The sequence below is a fragment of the Rhynchophorus ferrugineus genome, unplaced genomic scaffold (assembly GCF_030347505.1).
Source record: "Rhynchophorus ferrugineus isolate W39M unplaced genomic scaffold, kcgeb_rfMv2 rfM7, whole genome shotgun sequence".
Lineage (NCBI taxonomy): Eukaryota > Metazoa > Arthropoda > Insecta > Coleoptera > Curculionidae > Rhynchophorus > Rhynchophorus ferrugineus.
In genome coordinates, this window is record NW_027472586.1 from 32,287,312 (window position 1) to 32,308,786 (window position 21,475).

Consider the following 21,475-nt stretch of genomic DNA (forward strand, 5'->3'; position numbering starts at 1 on the left):
CCAATTGGAACCCGACACCGAATAACTGGCGGCAACCCCGAGACGTTTATCTGGGATATTATTGAAGGGTATTTCGGTCATTCAGTGCTCAACCCTCGTTTGGTTTAGACGTGCCACCATCGACTGCCCAAGCCTCGTCTTCAGGTAACTCCGCTGCCATCCGTTTTATTTATTTGTATTTTCACATTTTTTATTTTGCCAATAAATAACGGTCACATTATGTAAACACCACTGTTTCATTTCGATTTACCTCCATTCACCGAGCCACATCATTTACCCTAAATAGTCTTATTCTAAAGCTTAATCTAAAGTCTACATATGTCCAGTAATCAGATCAGGTGGTGTTAAACGTTTTAGTCTACGCACTTCACTATCACGTCGCATATTTAGCTGATTGGCGAGTACATTGGGATACACTGACACTCTTTTGAAGTACTTCACACAAACACGTTATAGGTTCTAGAGGAGTATCGCGTTGTATGACTTTATTTGAAATATAGTACGGAGCATCAACAATGGCACGCAACACCTTATTTTGAAACCGTTGAATGATGGATATATTAGGTTTGCAAAAAAAAAAAATTACGTTGGAAATGGTTTCGCAATAAAATAAATGAATCGGCACAATAAAATCATTATATATTAATTAAAAGTAATAAAACAACATAGATACATTGCTTCTCTACATATTAGGATCCAAAAAGACTAAAAGGTTGACCGGTTTTGTGACTATATAAAATAAATGTAAATAAACATTGTTTATTATTAGATCAATGAGCAAACAGTGAATAATAGTGAATGATTTCACTGCAGCACCTAAGTATTATTAACAAAATGTGTTCTAGTTAAATCATCATTAAATAAGAAATAGACTTTTTATTACTGTATTAAATTATTTTAATTTTAAGTAATTAAAAAAGGGTTCACGTCTCTGGTATATTTCTTATATATCAAGTTTGTTACCTATCTAAATATATATTTGGGTAACCTAGCAGTTGGACTAGCGGTATGTTGTAAATTGCCAATTTTGTACAATGGTTATTGATATACTAATTTTTATTATATTTTTTTTACTCAGTACATCTGACTTTAAATAAGCTTAGTGCAATCTTAGTTTACAAATTAATTTATACCTACTGTTCTGTTGTACTTGCATTAATACTCAAGTAAGGCGATTACGGCATTAATATATATATCCCAAATTAATATGAAACAAACTACAAACTATGAATTATGAAACAACAAACTTTGAAAAATAAACTACTCAAGATAAAGTTAAGAATACACTTATACACTATACACTTATATACCACACTATCGTGTGGTTTGGTTCGCTTCAATCTGATTCTTCTGATTTCCTGTATCTTATCCAGTAGCTGTATTATTACAATTAGGATAAGTACTATTTTTTAAAGCCTCTTTTTTTAATATATTTTATACATCATTCACTTCATTTTGGCCATTGGTAATTTTTTTTTCATCCACCAGAACAAGCAATACCTAATTGTTATTTTTCATATTACATTTCCTTTGCTCCGGATATTCTTAAAACTTTTGTTTTAAAAAAGATTTTAAAAACCATTTGCTACATTTGCGTAATATTTGAATATTTACCAATTGGTATTGGAAAGAAAATGGGTTTAGTATCACCCATTTATCCAGTTTTTCTGTATTTTTCATTTAGTCTCCTCACAGTTGATGAAGTTCCATCATCTCTCAGATCATATTATTATCTCAGATCCATATTTTGTATACAATTTGAGAAATATTAGCGCCAAACTTTCATTATCTTTAAAATATTCTCCAGCAGTTGAAATGAGTCGTTTTCTAGTATAACGCTGAATGTTACCTAACTTTAAACTATTAGTTGTGTAATATTTTAAACATTCTTTAATAAATGGACCCAACTAATTCATAATATTCAGCTTTAAACCTAGTGTCCAGTTACATTGTTACTATGAGCGATCTACTTTACGAGAGATATCTTGACAAAAAATGATTATCACACAAAAATAGATTGACCCACTTTTTCAATAAATTTTGTAAATAATCAGTCGTCTTGTCTCCGCCTCTCCGTAAAATATAACCTACTTCGTTTTTATCTTTTAAGCCTTATCTAATATTTCGTCCACAATTTAGATAATTTAATGTTGTTTTTTTAGTGTTGTTAGTTCCTGTTGCATTTTCATACATTTATCCGAGTTTTCTTGCAGCCGTTGTTAGTAAATGGGACTTTTCCTATATATACCACGTACTTGCTCGGCTTGATTCGAAAATAAATATTTATACATGAAACTGTACATATATGTGCATAGATAACGCATTAGAGATGTTTTGTTGTCAGTGTATTTGTTGAGATAAAGCCGAGTAATTCTATTTATTAGATATCAGTGAGCGATGGTCGGATAGTTATAACAATTACACGACTGTTAATGTCTAGTGTCCAACCATATATTGGCTTTAGATTTCCTGGTCGATTTTGTAATAAGGGAGGTAATAATTCGAGTATTACTTAAACGAGTATACATTAACATTAAAATTGGTATAGTGGTTGTCAATTTGTATAAATGTTACCACAATGAGAAGTACTGCTTGCCTCTACCTAGTCAGTTAAAAAAATACGCTTGATCTATGGGTTCGTCTTCAGATTTTTTTTATGACATCTTTATTAGATGCGCTTAGTACAATCTTAATTTACAATTAATTTATTACTACTTTTCCTATGTACTTGGATTAATTAACAAGTAAGACGAGTGCGAGAAATCGTCAGTCATCTTCTTAGTTAGATAGGCATTGGTAATCAATCGAAGAAGCATGTTTTAACAACGTTGTATGACTAGTTGATTTGAATTTTTAGTGCAACCGTATATTTGCACCCCATAGGTCCAATTTGGCTTTATAATTGCGTGTAGTAGCGAAATAGGCCTGTAAGATTCGACTTGTTCTGCAGGTTTGTCAGGTTTTTTGAGCATAATTATTAGTGCCACCTTAAAGCATTCCGGGACATGCTTCAGCCTTAAACAGGCATTAAATATATATGTAAACATGATGATTGCTTTTCGTGGCAGTTTTTAATCTTCAGATGTGCTCGAAAAACAATTCAATTTTTGAAACTTCGTCTCAACTGGTATTAAAAAATGGGTTACGTAAAATTATCAGCGTCAGTGATTATGGGGAAGGGAAGATCAGCTCTCAAAAACGTTTGCGAAACTAGTATTAAAAAAAAATATTTATGCTAATAAAACCAGTTGAGTTGTACTAGAAATACATCATCAATTTTTTCACAAGCACAATATAATCTTGAGTGATAATATAAGCAAGTGAGAGTCCGAAAAGTTGATATTGGTGCAATACTTAATGAAGCTTAAATATATATTAGAAGTCTGTTCGTTCTAATCTATTTCTTGAAGTTCAAAACCTCTCAAGACTCCAAAAATCTCAAGATTCAATAAATAATTGGTTGCAGAAAATGATTTTGGATTTGTTGCATGTTTTTCAAAGCAATTTTGTTCCTATAAATTTGAACCCGAAACAATGGTCTTTCGCCACTTTTTTTTATTAAGCCATCATCCTGTAACTGTAAAAAGTGAAAATTCTTGAGTTAAGTTTTGAGATATCTGGATGAAGAACTGAACCAAAGGAATTTTTCGTGTGTGTTTCAAGGCCAGTTTTAAATGATTAATAGAGTTTTGCAGAGACCAGAGCTAATGGTATACAGACAAGTATTCCTTATAAATATATAGTACAACTTTTGCAGAAGGCTTAAATATAACATTTTGTGCATAAACATTTAACTCCATTTCTCTCTATTTTTATGATATTGTTCTCCTATTTTATACGTTCCTGTTAGCTTTCCTTTAATGTCGACATTTAATATATCTTGACCTTTATTTAACATCTTCAAAGCATCATGAATTGTCAAAGCAAAGCAGGAACTGCAGTCGTTAAAACAGTCAGCAGGTTAACGATTTTGTTTCTTTCAATGTCTACCGAGTGTTGCTTTTGGAATAAGTCAATTTTTAGACGTTTCGTTACAGATTACATCTTCAAGGTGACAACTCTTTTTTCCAAAAATATCGATATTTTTGGTTGAAATTTTTTTCACCTATTTTTGTTAGCCGATATTTTTCGATGTTTAAAAAAAGACATTTCTTATCACTAAAAAACCTTTTGGTTATTTTTAATAATCCTTTAACATTGGTGCTTAATTTTCCATATTTATTACAAATATCGCTACTTTTTTGTTTTGAGAATATTGATAATTTTGTTGCAAAAAAATCTATGTCTATGGCTAAAGTAAAAAACCGAGATGGATAATAATATTAAATCAATTAAATACAATTTTTGTTGCAAAAGAACTCACAATACTAACAAAGTTTCAAAGATCAAGTTGAATATACGTCGTGTTTATTTTTCTGCTGGTGACTGGATTTTATTGTGCTTCAAACGATTGTTTATAATAAAAGGCGACAAACGAAACGTTTCCTCATATTTAGGCTGCTGTTATCTGACGCTCGGCTGGTTAAATCCGCTCGATTTCATTCATTATCTCGAAGACCTTGTGGTGACATTCGATGCGGCGAAAAATATTTTTGCATCGGCGATATGAATGCACTCTGCTGGCACACTGATCCGTTTTTATTTCAGACTTTTTTTTAGCTGTTTACCGCACTCGTAAAAATAAACGCTGCATTTTTCATACTCGTATCGCACATTTGTTCTCGTGACTTTGTATTTAACGATAATGAAGTTTCGATATGCGGCTTGTTCACATTAACACGATATTTCAATTAATACGAGAAAATATATATCCTCCTTGTACTTCTTGAAAATCCATTTAATTTTTGTTAATTTATTGAATACTATAAGATATATATATATAGTAACCAACTTAGAATCTATCCCTGAAGACATCCGGTGTTACCCAGTCTGGTTACCGGCGTGACTGGGATGGTTATCCCTTGTCGGAATTTGCACTGTTGCCTATAAAGACAATTACAATTACAAACATAAAGTACATCAATTAATAATTTGTCTTTACAATAACTTCAATCTGGGTATATATCTAGGAGGACCCATCGGCCCTATCTTAGTCTCGGATGTAATAATATTTATTTATTAACACTGCTGTTTTTATATTAAATACATCTCACTACAGAGCACTATACAAAATGCATTGGTTTGATTCTTGTTGGTGGTTTGATGACGTGTTCTTGTTCTATTGTTATCCATCCATCTTCATTTCCTGAGTGACAGTCGGTATCTGAAGGTATCTGTGTAAATAACCAGCTCTGTAGTCTCTAGGTGCACCTACAATGCTTCGAAGGACTTTGTTCTAGAAAACTTGCAATTACTTTACGCAGAACCTTCCCATAATTTATTTTCGTATGTCGATATAGATTTGAACACTTGCTTCTATAATAGCGACTTATGTATAGATAATTATGGTGTTCTTTCAATTAACTAATACATTTTCCTATATTTTAATCCAGTCTTCTTTACATGTTGTTTTCCCTTTCTTTTTTACATGTTCCTTCCGGCGAAGTTTTGCATAAAGATGTATTCCGAGATACTTAGCGTTGTTGCTATATGGAATGAAGGTATTATTTATTGTTATTGGAGCTTGTGCGCTACTACTACACATGCACAAATTTACTTTTGTTAATTTTTATTTTCCCGGTTTGGGTCCGATTATTTAATCGTCACTTGCCTGTTGTAATTTTCGTGTGGTTATTATCTTAGACAGCAAGATCGCAGTGTCATCAAATGTAGCCATCGTGACATTTTGCATTTGTGGTATATCAATTGTGTAGAGTAGGCAAAAATTCACTTCCTTGTGATGCACCTGTTTCTTTTATTGTAGAGTAGAGTTCCTATTGTTTGTTTGACTTCAAACATTCTGACTATAATATAAGATTTTAGTAGTTCAATGTGTATTTTCTCTATAGTGTATAGTTTCTAAGGTAATTTTCTTCGTATTTTACTTTTTTTACTCCCAAAAAGGGAAATATTAAGCACATTACTTAGAAAATATTGTCGTATTTATGGTGGTGAGTTTTTAAACCTGCATAAGGGTTTGATAAGAATAAAATCATGGTAATAACACTACAATGGAGCTATTGTATTATACTATTGAAATATTGGTAGTGTGCAAATGTATTTTTTAGAAAATAATTTGTGAATTGTTTATTAAATAAACTATAATAAATTATAAACCAGTTCAACATGGGAGTGAAGGCAATTGACGATGTTTTAGCTGTTGGTTATCAAAGCTCTTTTGAAAAAAAATACTGAATATGAAAGCTCTTCAGATGCACCCGTCGATCAAGCTTGGTGGTTGAAGTTTGCAACAGAACACATGATATTTGAGGTGGTGGCAGAGCAGAAGAGTTTAAAATAAGTGGTGGAGATTAAATATCAGAAAAGAATTATCAGAACTAACTTTTTTAGCAAACCTATTAATAAGCATCCTACTTTCTATAATTTCCATGAAACCTGTTATTCATTCTTTGGGAATTTATGTACCGTACGTGGTATCGGACCACTGTAAATGGTGACCTGATTATTATAGATTTCTTTGAAGTCCTTATGTCATTGTATTTGGAACGGATTCCAAGTTTGGAAAAGCTTCAGTACCGCAAAGGTCATATAAGACTTTACCTACTATATACATCGTATGTCTATATAAAATAAGCTCGATATGTGTATTAATAGCAGTACTTTAAATAATATATAGTAACAATATTGCTAGAAGGCTCAATACTATAAATGACAACACATTTTTATCAGCTTTTGCAATGTTTTATTAATATAGTTGTTTTTTATTTTCACTGTTATTTTGCATTAAAACTGATTTTGTTTCTTGAACATTTCTATAGTATTGTTGAAATTTTATTTATTGTTTTTTATTGCTAAATATTAAGTATAAAGGAACTTTTTGTCAATAAATAACAATTTTTGATTATATATATTGAATTTATATAATAGTAATATAGATATAAATAAAAATATATAGATATAAATAAAAGTATATAGATATAAATAAAATTTATTTTAGTTCAACAAAACAACAATATATAATGTGTCTTGTAGTATAAAAATTCCATTAATCAACTTCCATCATCGTAACTGTACATTATTAAAAAGTTTTAATCATTAATAAAAAATGGCCAAAAGAAATTGGTCATGTAACTCTATATTTATATTTAGGAGTTAATAAGGAACTAGGTTTTTTGTGAATCGATATTCTCAGTATTTGTGTCGATTGTTATTTACTTTCTATTTAAAAGTGTTGGGTCAGGTGGTGACTTCTAAAAAATAACTGTACGGCTACAATATGCTGCTCTTTACTATTGAAATTTTTATGCATAGAATAGGTTCAATTTTATTCCGTTTTCTAGTAAGGTCAATTCAACAAATGAAAATAGCTAGATATGATGTAAATTTTTATTTAAAATATATAAATGGCGTTGATTATCAGAAATATAATGTAAATATTGAGAGTTTTATGCGAGTATGAACCAAGTAATTCTTTCAATTCTTCGTCACAGTACTTTGTAATTACCATAAAGTTATTAATAATAAGTTACTCGAAAATGCATTTTCGTATAATTTATGTTACGTAATATGTTAATTAGAAGATTATTCTCAGGTTTTTACATATTTTTTCACTAAAATTTAGAAATAGATTTCTTCATGAATGTTTATATAGAGAGATTGATCTTAATCAATTTGTAATACCAATTAGCTAGTCAATCTATAGAAACAAAGTATAGAGACGTGTAGTAGATTAAATCAATCAATAATTGACAATCGCCGACTAAACCAAATCTTATTTGCTCGAACCGGTAGCTTGATTGACAACATAATAGGATATTTCAATATAGTACAACTGGCACTAAATCTTACCCAAGATATTTCGGTACCGACTACATATTTAATAGATTTTTACATTTATCAAATCTAGTTCTGAACGAATTGACATTCAGAAAGGTTAGGCTGACATTTTGATGTTCTTAAAGTCAACAATACTATAATTTGAATACAGCGGAGGACTAATATTTTGTCTTCCTTATAATTATATAAGATCGGTTACAGTTTTGTGAATAGGCTATCGTTATAAAAGAACTTTTCCTTTTTACCTAAAGTATTTTACCTCTACAAAGCTTATAATATAAACACTTGTCACCACATGAAAAAAATAATATCGCCCTAGGGGTTTTTACAGAATTTTAAACTTTTAAAAAATGTGACAAAATATATTGTATAATAAATATAATATTTATGATGCTAAAATAAATAAATAGAATTATTTTTAGATCTATTAAAGACAAAGGAAATAAAATTTTAATTTAATAAGATTTATTTGAAATAAGAATTCAAAATTCTTATATAATAGATAATTACGAAGCTATTAATTAATAAAGACACTATTAGCCTATAAGGAAATAATTAATTAGATATATTTAACGACTTTGGTCAGGCAATATCTAGAGGCTGTTCTAAAATTTGTGCAACATTTTTATTAAATAGTAAACAGAGTTATTATTTAATTAATTGTTTATATATAGAACAGCTTATTCTGTTTAGGCGTAACTCATGACTATTTTTCATAAATATTTTTGATTTTTGTTCATGCAGTCTCCTGCTTCGATGCAGGGACCATTGAGGCCTTTTTTGGGTAGAGAACGAGCTTTCTTTGTTGTGTGCGGCCATTTTGCTTCAGTTCTTGTATCACTTGAATTTTTCAAGCATGGAGATGGAGATATTTAGTGATTATATGCTGTATAAAGTTTCTGGAAATTTGCAATTGTTGTCTATTATACCGCATTGAGGTTGGCATTCCATCAACCCTTTCACGCATGGCTTCGATATTAACGTCCTTCAAGTACATTTATTGTTATCAGTGGATTCTATAAGTGGGAAATATGTAACCATTCACATCACAGTCGATGAACTTAAATAAATGGTCCTATCTTAGAAACAATAAGCTGAGCTCTTCTTTCCTATAATAATTAATTTTAATTAACCCTAGATTTCACTTGTCAAATAGTTTTTTTTTTAATTCCAACTATGGGCTTCCGGATTAGACGCCCATTTATTGATACTGAAGTTTTCCTAATTAACCATACACATTTTTTTTCGCAAAATTGCGGGTTTTGAAGGAATAAAACAATTTTTTTAATAAAATTTTATATTAGTTTTGCTTTGGTATGATAGAGGAATGCATAGAGAAGGCTCACACAAAATTTCAAGTAATTCGGTTCAGTAGAACAGCTATATTTTCAAAAAGAATGTAGATTTTGAAAAATTCTGTTAAGACTATATTCTTAAAAGATTAAGTTTTGAAAATATGAAAGACATTCCCAAGTTTCTTCTCAATTTCGGCCATAAAAATGCCGGATATCGAATGTATACTGTCCTCTGTTCATAACCGATTCTCGATTGAACCTAGCCGATTCATCAATTTCAAGGTAAGCTGCGATTACTTTTCGTCGTACCTATTTATACGTAAAAATCGACAAATATTCCAAGGTTTTTCTCGCCGAAACACTAACGAAATACGAAAAAACTTTGACATTATTCGAGTGTTTATAAATACGACGCTATGACGATAAAAATGCACCGCACTTTGCACCCAGTTATATTATTTTTATTCGGGCATATCGAATTCAAAAATAAACGATAACGCACGCCAAAAAAACACCGATTAAAAATATCCGAAAAAATGCATACCCGCTGCAATTTTCGATAAAGGAAATATACAAATTAAGTTTCGGTGATAAATAACGGGTCTGATATTAAATTTACTGGTTATAAAAAAGAAGATTATTCGGAAATGGATATGAAATAAATACTTGGACGGATGACAGAACGGCAAAGGTACGAAATGAGTAATAACTAGTCACATGTCGGTTTTAGTATTTAATGCTCGTTTTCCTAGAAATGTTATGAATGACTGAATCAAATCTGAATGATTTTTTTTAGAAATGTGTATATTGAACTAAAATGTTACAATTTATTTGTGTCAACGGTTTGAAAGTGTGTTTAGAATACAGAAATCGACTATTTGTTTGGCATTTATTTTATTTTAAAGTTTCCTTTTATTAACTAGGCCCTCAACCACGGTCTTCGACATTAAGGCTGCCGTGTAGCCAGTAACTTACTTAGTGACCATACCAAAACATCCAGTCTTACCCATCTTGGTTACTGACGTGAATGGGATGGCTATTCCTTGTCGAATTTTACACTATTGTCTATACACATTTACAATTACTCTTACGAGCTCTGAGAATTCAACTCCACGACTATAACCCCAATAAAAGAATTGTCCTATCGCCTGAATCATTGGATACCAGACCAGCCCAAGATATTTTTGTACTGATGGATATGATTGTATGAAATAGTTAGAATAATCTGAAGTTACTATCTCCTTCAGGTCCTTATGCAGACTGTCGTTATGTATGTACCATGGAGCATCAACACTACCTCGTATTACCTTGTTTTGTAATATTTGCTTTGACTGGTACAACCCCAGAATTGAACACTTAAGTCCAGACTGGTTTCAAGACTTGTTGGTGAAGCAAGAGTTTATTATATACCGACAGCTGAACAATTACCCAATAACCAGTATGCTTTTTTCAACTTTCAATTTCAACCTGAGTTCTTCACATTTTTTCTTAACATGTGGCTTTCAACTAAGTTTATCATCAAGGCGATGCCAAGATATTTAACTGTATTTATACCGAACTACTTGCTGATTTATATGTACTGGCTTGTGCTTGAACAAGACACTTTTCTTCAATGATTGGTTTTATCCTTTTCAATAAAAGTTTTTCAAATAATTTGGACATTGTCGGAAATAATGATGTTGGCCGGTTTGATGCTGTTTCATGAGGTGGTTTTCCTGGTTTAGGAATCATAATTTCTTCAGTTATCTTACACAGCTGTGGTACATATTGTAGTCGGAATGAGCCATTTATTAGTATGATGATATTAATTAGTGCTTTTCTTAGAAGTTCCTTTAATATTTTCGCGATATTAAGGTCACAGCCTCTTTTTGCTCTAATACTATTTTTTATTTTTTTCTTAACCTCGGTTAAAGTGACAAATAGAGTCGTTAAAGGCATCCACTACATGGGGTTAGAGCAATCTCTCGAGATGGTCTGCAAATCTTGTAGCATTTTATCGAAGGTATTTTCAGCATTCTGCACTATTTACAGTACACCTTTTAAGGCAAGTCTTGACTAGATGCTCCATGGATTGTATAAACATACATGAGAGGGTGTGATAAAATTGAACACTGAAAATAAACTAAATGACAATAGACCGCGACAAAAAGGGCTTTTCTTGACACACTAAGGAAAAATGGGTTAACATGAATACACATCACATGAGCTTCATCATCAACGGTTTAATAAAATAGTACACTGAGAAAATCGAAGAGAAATAATCTATATGATATTACTGCAACACAGTTATATATAGCATACATATTGTGTTGATGCACATTAAATGTCTAGGTCACATCGCTAACCTAACTGCCGCTGAACTAATAACCGATAAAAGTAATCTTATCAAAGCAAAAGCAAACAGATGCAATGAATTGCAGTGAGTCGAGATCGCCGACGAAAACAAACACGTTAAAACATTGACCCTAACGAGATTTTGTTAAATCGAATAGCGATAAACCTCTGTCTGGTCTTTATCGACATATTTACGAGGAAGAAATTGCGAAAAAATCGTGTCTGTATATATATAAATATGTGTATAAGTAAATAAATGATGCACTCTGCGTTCGGATCCCTTTCATTTTGAGTAACATGTTTGCGTCTGCAACGAATCCGTTGCAAAATAATGACGAATTTATTCCAACGTTTAATATAAGCCGCGAAAAAATAATGTTTGTTTTCTACGAATTTTTGTATATACATCTAGTACACATATTAATTGATTTACTATTAATTGGTCGGTATTTATTCACTCTACTGGTAAACAGTCTATTTATTATTTATTAATTATAATATATGTGGAATATTTATTAAATTTCAGTAGATAACTTGTAATAATAATAATAATTAAGCTTTCAAGAATAAGCCCTTAACAGGATTTTTCAATATTTAAATTATTTTCGCTATTTTATTTTATTAAAATGTTATAGAGAGAGCGTCTTCTGTTGTTAAGTTTGCAAAACTGTCGCCAAACATTCTGTTGGATTACAATACAAATAAAGTTTGTTGTCTCAAATTGCTCAAAGTCTTGAAGAAGACTGATGGTGAAGAGACTTCATAAAAAATAAGTAGTTTAAACCATTTAAAATATCTGGTCCAAGTCTGGTAAGTTAATACCATTATAGTGAAGGAAAGTAACTGAAATATCACCGAATACATCCTAGGACAAGGCAATTCTAACCATATATTCATAATGCATGTTTTAAATGGTTATGGGATATATACGAGGGTATAGGAGTTTGATTAGTTGAAAACTTCAGAATGTGGTCTGTCAGAAAGACGCGATTTGCGTCAACACAATGCCCATTCTGAAAAAGTTACCGTTCTTAAAGAATTTCTGCCCAAAAACTCAAAGTAATATCTCGGAATATCTATCGTATTCATCAATTATATCTGCAGCAGACTTTTTTCTCTTTTCAAAACCCCAATGACTGGCAAGAACTGATATCAATTCCGGAAAATGCTTTTAAAATATATATTTTTTAACAATTGAATCAGACATGACTTACTGACAGCTGGTATAATTAAGTTGGGAAGTAAATAACTAACGAAATAATTAAGTTCGATATCAGAAGGAGCGAGATCTGGTGAATAAGCTGTAGGGTAAAACAATTTGTAATGTAATTCACTGGATTAGCAGATGTTTTTGCCATACAAAAAAAATTCGATGGTGTATTGTGTATCTATTATGATAACTCCGAACCCAAAAAATCATGACAATAAAATTTTGCTGTGCATAAGGTGAGATCAGCAAGGTGTAGCTGCTAAAACTGAATGAAACTATTTTTTCAGAGTCTAAAGGACCAATAATAGCGAATATATATTATCGCTATCAAACCAAAATCAAGCTGGCTTGGTTGGTACTGTGATAAAGGTGACAGGACGGTCCACCTACTGTTGCGGTAGTCACGGGTTCGAATCCTGCTGGGGCATAGTCGTTAATTTATATTTGTAATTGTGTCATATTTGTGATTGTCTTAGGCAATAGTGTAAAATCCGACAAGGAAAATGATTCCAGTCACGCCAGACTGGGCAAGACCGGATGTCTTCTGGTATGATTTCTAAGTTGGTCACTCGCCAGTCTGTGGGCTTAATGCCGAGGACCGTGGTTCGGAGCCCATGTTAAAAAGTAGGTCCAGTTCAGATAAACCCTCGTTGGTAAACAGGGGACTTTAAAATATATGTAAAAACAAAACAAAATCGCTCTATTAATACGGTATGTTGCCATGTTGCCAGAAATATAAGAAAAAGCTGTAGAAACTGAAGGAAAATATTTGGTTGATGTGAAATGACCCTTTTCAAGTGAGAAAAGGTTCACAGTAGAGGTAAGCGCCTAATAATGAATATTCTTATGAAAGATGAAATAATAAAGTGATAATATACTATAGTTCTCCACGAACTGATTAAACAACTCAATGTACAAAAAAAATTCGCCGCAAAATGACGAAAAAACAAGCGCACAAATGCGTCGGGTGTTCTTGCAAAGTGTTTTTTTCGATTCTTTTGGTGAAATAACCTTTGTATTTTGGTGAAAGGCTGAAAGCGTAAGCCGTACACGCCGATCCGAAGTATTTCAAGGTTATTTGGGCTGGTTTCTAAATCGCCTTCTTAATGGATTTTTAACATTCAGCGCACACCATTTCGATACATTCTTGCTCGGCTATCGTTGTTCGGTTTTTATCGAATTTCCTTCGGCCAGGTTATATCACAGACACACACACATACACACAGCGAGCGACCGATTTCGTGTTAAACCGTATAATTTAGATTAATTTTCGACGTTTTACTTTCCGACGTGGCTCGGCCGAAATGTCGAATAGATGGCCTTGAAAATTTAATTAAAATCATTGTTACGATCGGTAATTTGAAAAAAAATTGTCTCGATCTGAAAAGGCTCGCTATAGAATCAAAAAATTATGCCATACGATTATAATGATAAGATAACTAAAAAAAGTGGTTAAACGAAAAAGTTCGTGGCGTTTATTTAGTAAAATGGTTTCTATTGTTTTCTTCCGGTTGAAATATGCGTTTCTTCTTGGTTTTCTCATGATGTTAATTTGGATTGGATTTGAGTGGATTTATTATATGCTTGTCCGTGTTTTTATCAGGGATATCTATAGGTTAAAATGCGACAACTTGCTGGATGTAATTCTAATATATTTATTTGTTAGTTCTAAAAGTTGATGTTACTGCCCTATTTTGATTTTATGATCTTTCAGAAAATGACTCAATGCTTGCCTATTTTGTTGTATATGTTGATCATCGAATAACAATTCATTTCTTTTAATTTTTTGTCTACTTGTACATTTTTGTTTATACTTTAGCCTCGGAACTTGACTATAGATTTTTGACTGTTTCCACTTAGACACTCCTCATTGTAATTTAGCTTGAATAACTTTATTTCTTCTTTATTGGAATAAATTATTTAACTGCTATAACTTTCTGGATGTTATTCTTTAAAATTTGCCCAATTTAATGTAGTTTCTTACAGTCTTCAAAAGGTATTTAATTGAATAGTTTACACAATCTAGTTGTCTGTTTGTATTATGTCGAAAAGATAGCATAGAAACAGATAAAACTTGGACTTAAACTCTAGCTCTATCATTAGATAACTATTAAAATATTATTGTATATATATATATATATATATATATATATATACAAGCCTATTTGATCATATGGAATCCAACTATAGGAAACCGCTAGCAAGTCCAATATATCAATCCAACAACAACAGCAAACATACAACAGTTCCAAAATAAAGTGTTTCATGCCATTGTCGATGCTCCGTACTATGTTTCAAATGAAGTGATGCAGCGTGATGTTCCTCTAGAACCACTAACGAGTGTAATTCAACGTGTTTGTGTGAAGTACTTTGAAAGAGTGTCAGTGCATCCCGATGTACTCGCTAATCAGCTAAATATGCGAAGTGGGTAGACTAAAACATCTAATACCATCCGATCTGATTAGTGGACATATTTAGACTTTAGACTAAGCTTAATAATAAGACTAACAAATTAAAATAGTATTTCTTGGATATCATTTAATGAAGTAATTTTCTACATGCCATCTATATATAATATAAACATAACAAATACTTATTGCCCTACATGTGGCAAATTATGGCACTACTAAAGAGTAATAATTTTAAAAAAATTGAGCCCATTATCATTGAACTCATGAGTGTCTTTTTTAGTTTTTATTGTTAGTGCGAGACCTCATCATAATTTTGGTATCTCGTATCTAATTGTCTTCCATTGTTGCAGAGGATAATGGAGTACCATTAGTGCTTTAGGATGTTTAAGAATTCTGTTATTGATAAAATTTTCGTTATATATTCAGCGTTTAATATTATTTAGCAATTGTTTGAAGTTGTTGCTTTGAACCCATTTTTACTTATTGTTGATATTCCATATAATAAATAGAAATAAAATCAATTTTCGTTACCTACTAAACTTGAAAGTGGCCTGGGCATTTTGCTGAACAGTATCAATGGAAAAACTGGCATACAACTTAATTTAACTCATCAATTTGATGACTTTAAAAAAATTTTACGTTTAAAATAAATAACAGTTTTCTCTTTAGTATTATTGAGTTTAAGCGACAGGACGGTCCTCCTGCTGTTGCGATAGTCGCGGGTTCGAATCCTGCTGAGACATGGTAGTAAATATATGCTTTGTGACTGTTTGTTTTAGCATTGGTGGTTGTCCTTGGCAAGAGTACAAAATTTTCCATGCAGTAACCATGCTGGGTAAGACCCGATATTTTCTGGTATGATCTCTAAGTTGATCAATCGCCAGTTGGTAGACTTAATGCCGAGGACCGTGGTTAAGGAACGTTAAACAGTAGGTCAAATCCAGATAAACCCTAGTTGGTAAATAGGAAACTCTAAAATATAACAAAAAATTAATATTTATAGATATATTTAGCTTTTTTGTATTTATAAATGTAGGTGCTATGTAATAGATTTTTCGGTTGCTTAAACTAATAATATTGACAATATAATATTGCAATTTTCTTTTAAACCACATACAGTATTGAATCACAATATTCTTATTCTAACTAGAACACTCATAAACCCGGGAGAAACCGCAGAGAAATAGCGTACGATAAAAATAAATGATTTAATTTCCACATAAGCAAAACTTTGACCTATATAAATAACAGGATGTGCTCTAAAAAAACATAATTATAATCGTATAGGGTGTATTCTGTGTTTTTTTTCTCTCGACTTATTGATTTGTTACCGACGCCCCAATCGGCTTTGTGAGTATTTACGTTCACGCTGGTCCGTTGCCAAAATAGTTTGAGATAAAAGCGAAAGTGAAAGTGAAATAATGATAAATTTTGTACAGTTAGAACGACGTTAATATAGACAAGGTTACTCTGAGGGCCTTGCTGTTTTTTTTTTTTTTGAACAGATGTACGATGTGATGTCCTCCTTTAATTCACGAAAATACTGGTTCTGTTCGGATCAGTATTAAATTAAATTAGAAAAACAGATTGAAATCCGCCATTATTTTTTTGTAGTTTTTAAAAATGTTCACGTTCTAAACAGTGCTTAAACTTTCGTTCATTTTACGACCATATGCACAACAAAATCATCGCTCTATGGAAATTTGGCTTTGTTCTGTCTATCAGTATATCATAAAGTATATCTTTGTCCAGTATATCATATCCAATGGTGTAAGGTGTTCTATATATGGGCAGTAGGTGAATAGACTTGAAGATGGATGAGAGAAGTTGTTGATTATGTCTAATTCTATTAATATAAAAAATTCGTCCAGCAGTTCATCCAATCCCCATTTTCAAACATATTTACTTCTCACGGACACTCCTTGTCTTCCACCTGGATTTCAAATGAAACCTCTGGTGTCATTTACCATATAATATGATAGTACAAATGATGGAAAGATGCGACATCAATTGAATGACGGGCAAATGATACATCGAAAAATCGTCTGTGAAATGCTGCTTCGAAGGTATAAACGGAAGTCATTTCTGCATCGAATAGTGATAGATGATGAAAAGTGGATTTATTTTGAATACGCCAATCGCAAACATCTATGGTTATAACTTGGCGAAGCCGGCCGATCGACTCCAAGCCCAAATCGTTTTGTTCGCAAAACAATGCTCTTTGTTTGGTGGGACCAATGTGACATGGTGTATTACGAACTGTTGAAACCTGGTGAAACAGTTAATAGTGATCGCTACCAACAACAAATGATCAATTTGAATCATGTATTGATCGAGAAACGTCGAGAATGGGCTCGAAGATACGATAAAGTGATTTTAGAGCACGATAATGCGATGTCTCATAAAGCAAAATCGGTCAAGGAAGCGTTGAAAACACTTGGATGAATTGCCTGAAAGATGGGCGAGATATTTGTTGTTCATTTTCTTGAAAATCATGTAGTTTTTTTCCTATTAGTTATGTGGCCACCGCCACGACCAGCGTTTTCAGTTCTCGTGCAGATTCCTTCCAAAAATAGTAGTGAGTGTTCTGACACATAATTGCAGCGGCAGCCACAAATTTCGACCAATTGACCGACCCGACGAACATTCCTACAGTTATAACAATATTTAATCGTCATTGGCAGTTGTCATTCCTGATTTTCAATGAACAACCTCATAGACTGTCTACTGCCGAAATAAAAAAAAGATTCACGTCATCTCGTTCTAATCTTCTCATTATAGAGAGAAGTTTCGATTTTAAATCTGTCTTACGCTGCGCCACAAGAACCATTCCCTCGACTTTAACACGGAAAATAATCCTCTTATTTTTTCTCGTATCTGATGTACGGATGTCGAATATTTATAGATCGGAAGGTAGGGACCGTTCTCCGAAAAGTGGGTGGTATTCGTCTGGTTGTCGTTAAAGCCTGAGCATGAGCGGTTAAGAGGGTAGGGAACGGATGTTATGGTGACTCAGGGGTGGCTTATCTTTGTGTTGTTTTAAGTTCTTTTTTCTTCTGCTCCGTTTGGAAAGTTTGGTTTTTATGACAAACCGAACAAGCTGGCGCGGACAGTTTATCAGTTTTATTGAAGATTATACCCGAGTACTGAAATTACGAGCCATTAAAGATAATACATAAAATATACAAAGAATGCTCGTTTGTTCGTATTGAACTGCCTTTTTATAAATAAAATATTTGTTGGGATGTCTAATAAATATTAGTTCTTCATTGTTCCTGAATCAGTATGTAATTTTATGCTGAATTATTAACATTATTTTATATGTATTTCCTAAAACTTGAGGGTACGAAATTGATTGCACATTGCAACGAATTTAATCAAGAGTTGAGTTACGAAACTTAGTAAGATTCTGAGGCATTGAGAGAAAAGTATGCTTACGATATTCTCATGAAGGTAGTGACCGATAAAACTTGCGAAAATCTTTTTATAAATGCTCCTGGTATAACTGGAAAAATAATCTTAATTTTAATGTTATTGATTTTGGCAACAATTAATTACACTTGCAATTGCTTCATCAGGTATTGCAGCTGCGTTATAGGATAGCAGTCGAACAGTTCAAATTGAAACTAATGAAACTTTAACTTGCCAACTTTTGAGGAATTCTACGATAGCTAAGGGATTGCAGCAATACAAAGTTGATGGCAAATTGATATACATTATAAATATAATTGTAAAATTATATTTTGGAATTTGCCTAATTGAATGAAAATCTTTTTTTTTTTCGATAAGAAGTATTTTCTTTCTTAGCATGATTCTCAGGGGCCTAAGTCTGGAGAATATGCTGAATGAGTTGCAGTTCGTAGCTCAATTTATGGATTTATACCATGGTGACTACACAAATTGTTTGTGTGCATTGTCTTGATGGAACAAAACCTTTTTCTTAGCCGGCAGATGGAACTTGTCCTTCTTTTTCGCACGCTTACACAGAACACTGTTTTGATTGTTCCTTGATATCTGGTTTTTAGTGTTGTATAGAAGTCTCCAACTCGTAAAAAGACAAGACAAAAGACAAAAGTAGTAAAGAAAATTCTCCATAATGTTCATCAAGCCTCTCTTTGATTTCGGTGATGTTTTTTTTTTTGGTCAAAAATTATACTCTTTTGCATTTCTGTAAAAATTCGAAAGTGTATCTGCTGTCAATGACTGTCAAATACAAATTAAATGGCGCAGGTCTCTTGACATATTACAGTGGTCTATTATTTCTATTAACAGGTGGATGTTGGAGAAAAGTCGGGAACAAGACAAACTGTCCTCGTATATATAGCAACCACTAAGTATTACTAAAGACAAATAATGTTTTACAATAGCTCTCATATATCGTAAAGAAACAAAATGTCTAAAAAGAGGAAAAGATACACCGACAAAAGACCAACTATATACCCATATCTCAGGATTGTTTATTCTGTTGCTCTTAAAACAACAATCAATCACTATGGCAACAATAAACACTAAACGAAAACGGACCGATAAGCCTCAGCCTGTTTGTAAACATTTTCAAGATTAACATGTGTAGATTGCTCCTAAATATATATACAGCCGGCAGAATTGATAACTTTGTATATATATATATATATATATATATATATATATATATATATATATATATATTTAATTTAACATAATTTTTAATTTTTATTATTAAAATTTATTAAAAAATTTAAATTTATTTTTAATATTTTTATCACAAGATACACAGAAAGTATATAATCGTTTTTTAAGATAAAAATATTATTCGATTAATTTTCAAAATGTCTTTCATTTAAATTAATTAAAATGTACCTTGCTAATATCTTTTAATAAGTAATCTAATTGCATCTTTGAACTACTCTTCTCTGTATTTTGTATAATCGAAAATATCTGACGCTCTTTACTTTTTTGTCATTCTCTGATGTTAGTTATATCATATTATAGGCTGTACAAATAAGTCTTGACGTCTTTTGAAAATCTAATTCGATACTAAAAATTATAATTTTTTACTTTTTTGACTTCCTTTTTTCGACATCAAATGACTTATCATTAACCACCGGCATTATTTTCCTTTTCCTGAGTATTTTTCAGCGTTGTCATCAAACTACTCTTCAGTTATTTTTTTAGTTGGATATTCTTCAGTTTTATCAATGTCCCATTTGTTTTCAGAATCTAGATGCTTTGGATTAGGCTGCAAAAGTTCCTATATCATTAATGCTTTTCTCTATCAATAATTGTCCACTGCTGGAGTCACACCTTTTCGAACGAAAATTTCGCATGAAGGGTCATTCTCAATACATAACATATTTCGGCTGAAGTTCCCTATGGTAGTGTAAAATTATCCCAACAAAAATATAAATACTACTTATCATGGCAATATATATATATATATATATATATATATATATATATATATATATATGTATATACAGCTTACAGAAAATACAGCTTAATAGACCTAAATCTATTCATGTTAAATGCGGCGACATTACTAAACTCTAATCATATTATAGTGACCTTGAGGCATGTCGAATTTTACATAGTGAAATAACGGTCTACAAAATACCCAGATGTTGAACACGGGCGGGATACCAGCAGCGCCAACTAGAACCCGATGAGAATTAGCCTGCAACCCCGAGACGTTTATCAGGGATGTTATTGAAGGGTATCATTCAGTAACCGACTATCGTTTGGTTTAGACGTGCCACCATCGACTGCCCAAACCTCATCTCCAAGTAATACCGCTGCCATCCGTTTTATCATTTGTATTTTTCACATTTTTTTTTATATAGACAATAAATAACGGTCACATAATGTAAACACCACTGTTTCATTTCGCTTTACCTCCATTCACTGAGCCACATCATTTACCCTAAAGTATTATAGATCAACCTCTTTGATTTTAGATCAAGTTGAGAGTATCTTCCGACTAACCAATATAGTTGTTTTATTTTGGTTCTAATGTGTTTTGATTTTTATCTAATGTGATGCTTCCAATTTAATCTACCGTCAAGATTGATTCCAAGGTATTTAGCTGATTCTGCTTGAGGAATCGGGCATCCATTGAGTGATATAATTAAGTTTTTATTATTTCGCCTCAATGCAAAATTAAGGTGGACAGATTTGGAGCTATTAAGTTGAATTTTCCAATCTTTCGTCCATTTGTAGATTTTGTTGACTGCCACTTGTACTTTTTCTATTGCCCTAGGCAGAGATATATGGTTTGCCATAATAATCGTGTCGTCAGCAAAGGTTCCAAGAAGTGTTCCAATCATTCAGTATCCGACCATCGTTTAGTTTAG

The 21,475-nt window shown here is 32.0% G+C and overlaps 1 protein-coding gene and 1 long non-coding RNA gene across 6 annotated transcripts in view; both read left to right on the forward strand.

Moving 5' to 3' along the window:
• EcR (Ecdysone receptor) overlaps positions 1–21,475 on the forward strand; it is a 604,745-nt gene that overhangs the window by 456,283 nt on the left and 126,987 nt on the right. The gene's annotated exons all lie outside the window — the stretch shown is intronic.
• The window catches only part of LOC143199585 (uncharacterized), a 61,481-nt gene that overhangs the window by 2,622 nt on the left and 37,384 nt on the right, over positions 1–21,475 (forward strand). Inside the window, exon 2 of the long non-coding RNA XR_013006504.1 lies at positions 287–1,399. This is a non-coding gene — a long non-coding RNA (uncharacterized LOC143199585). The remainder of the gene's footprint in view (positions 1–286; positions 1,400–21,475) is intronic.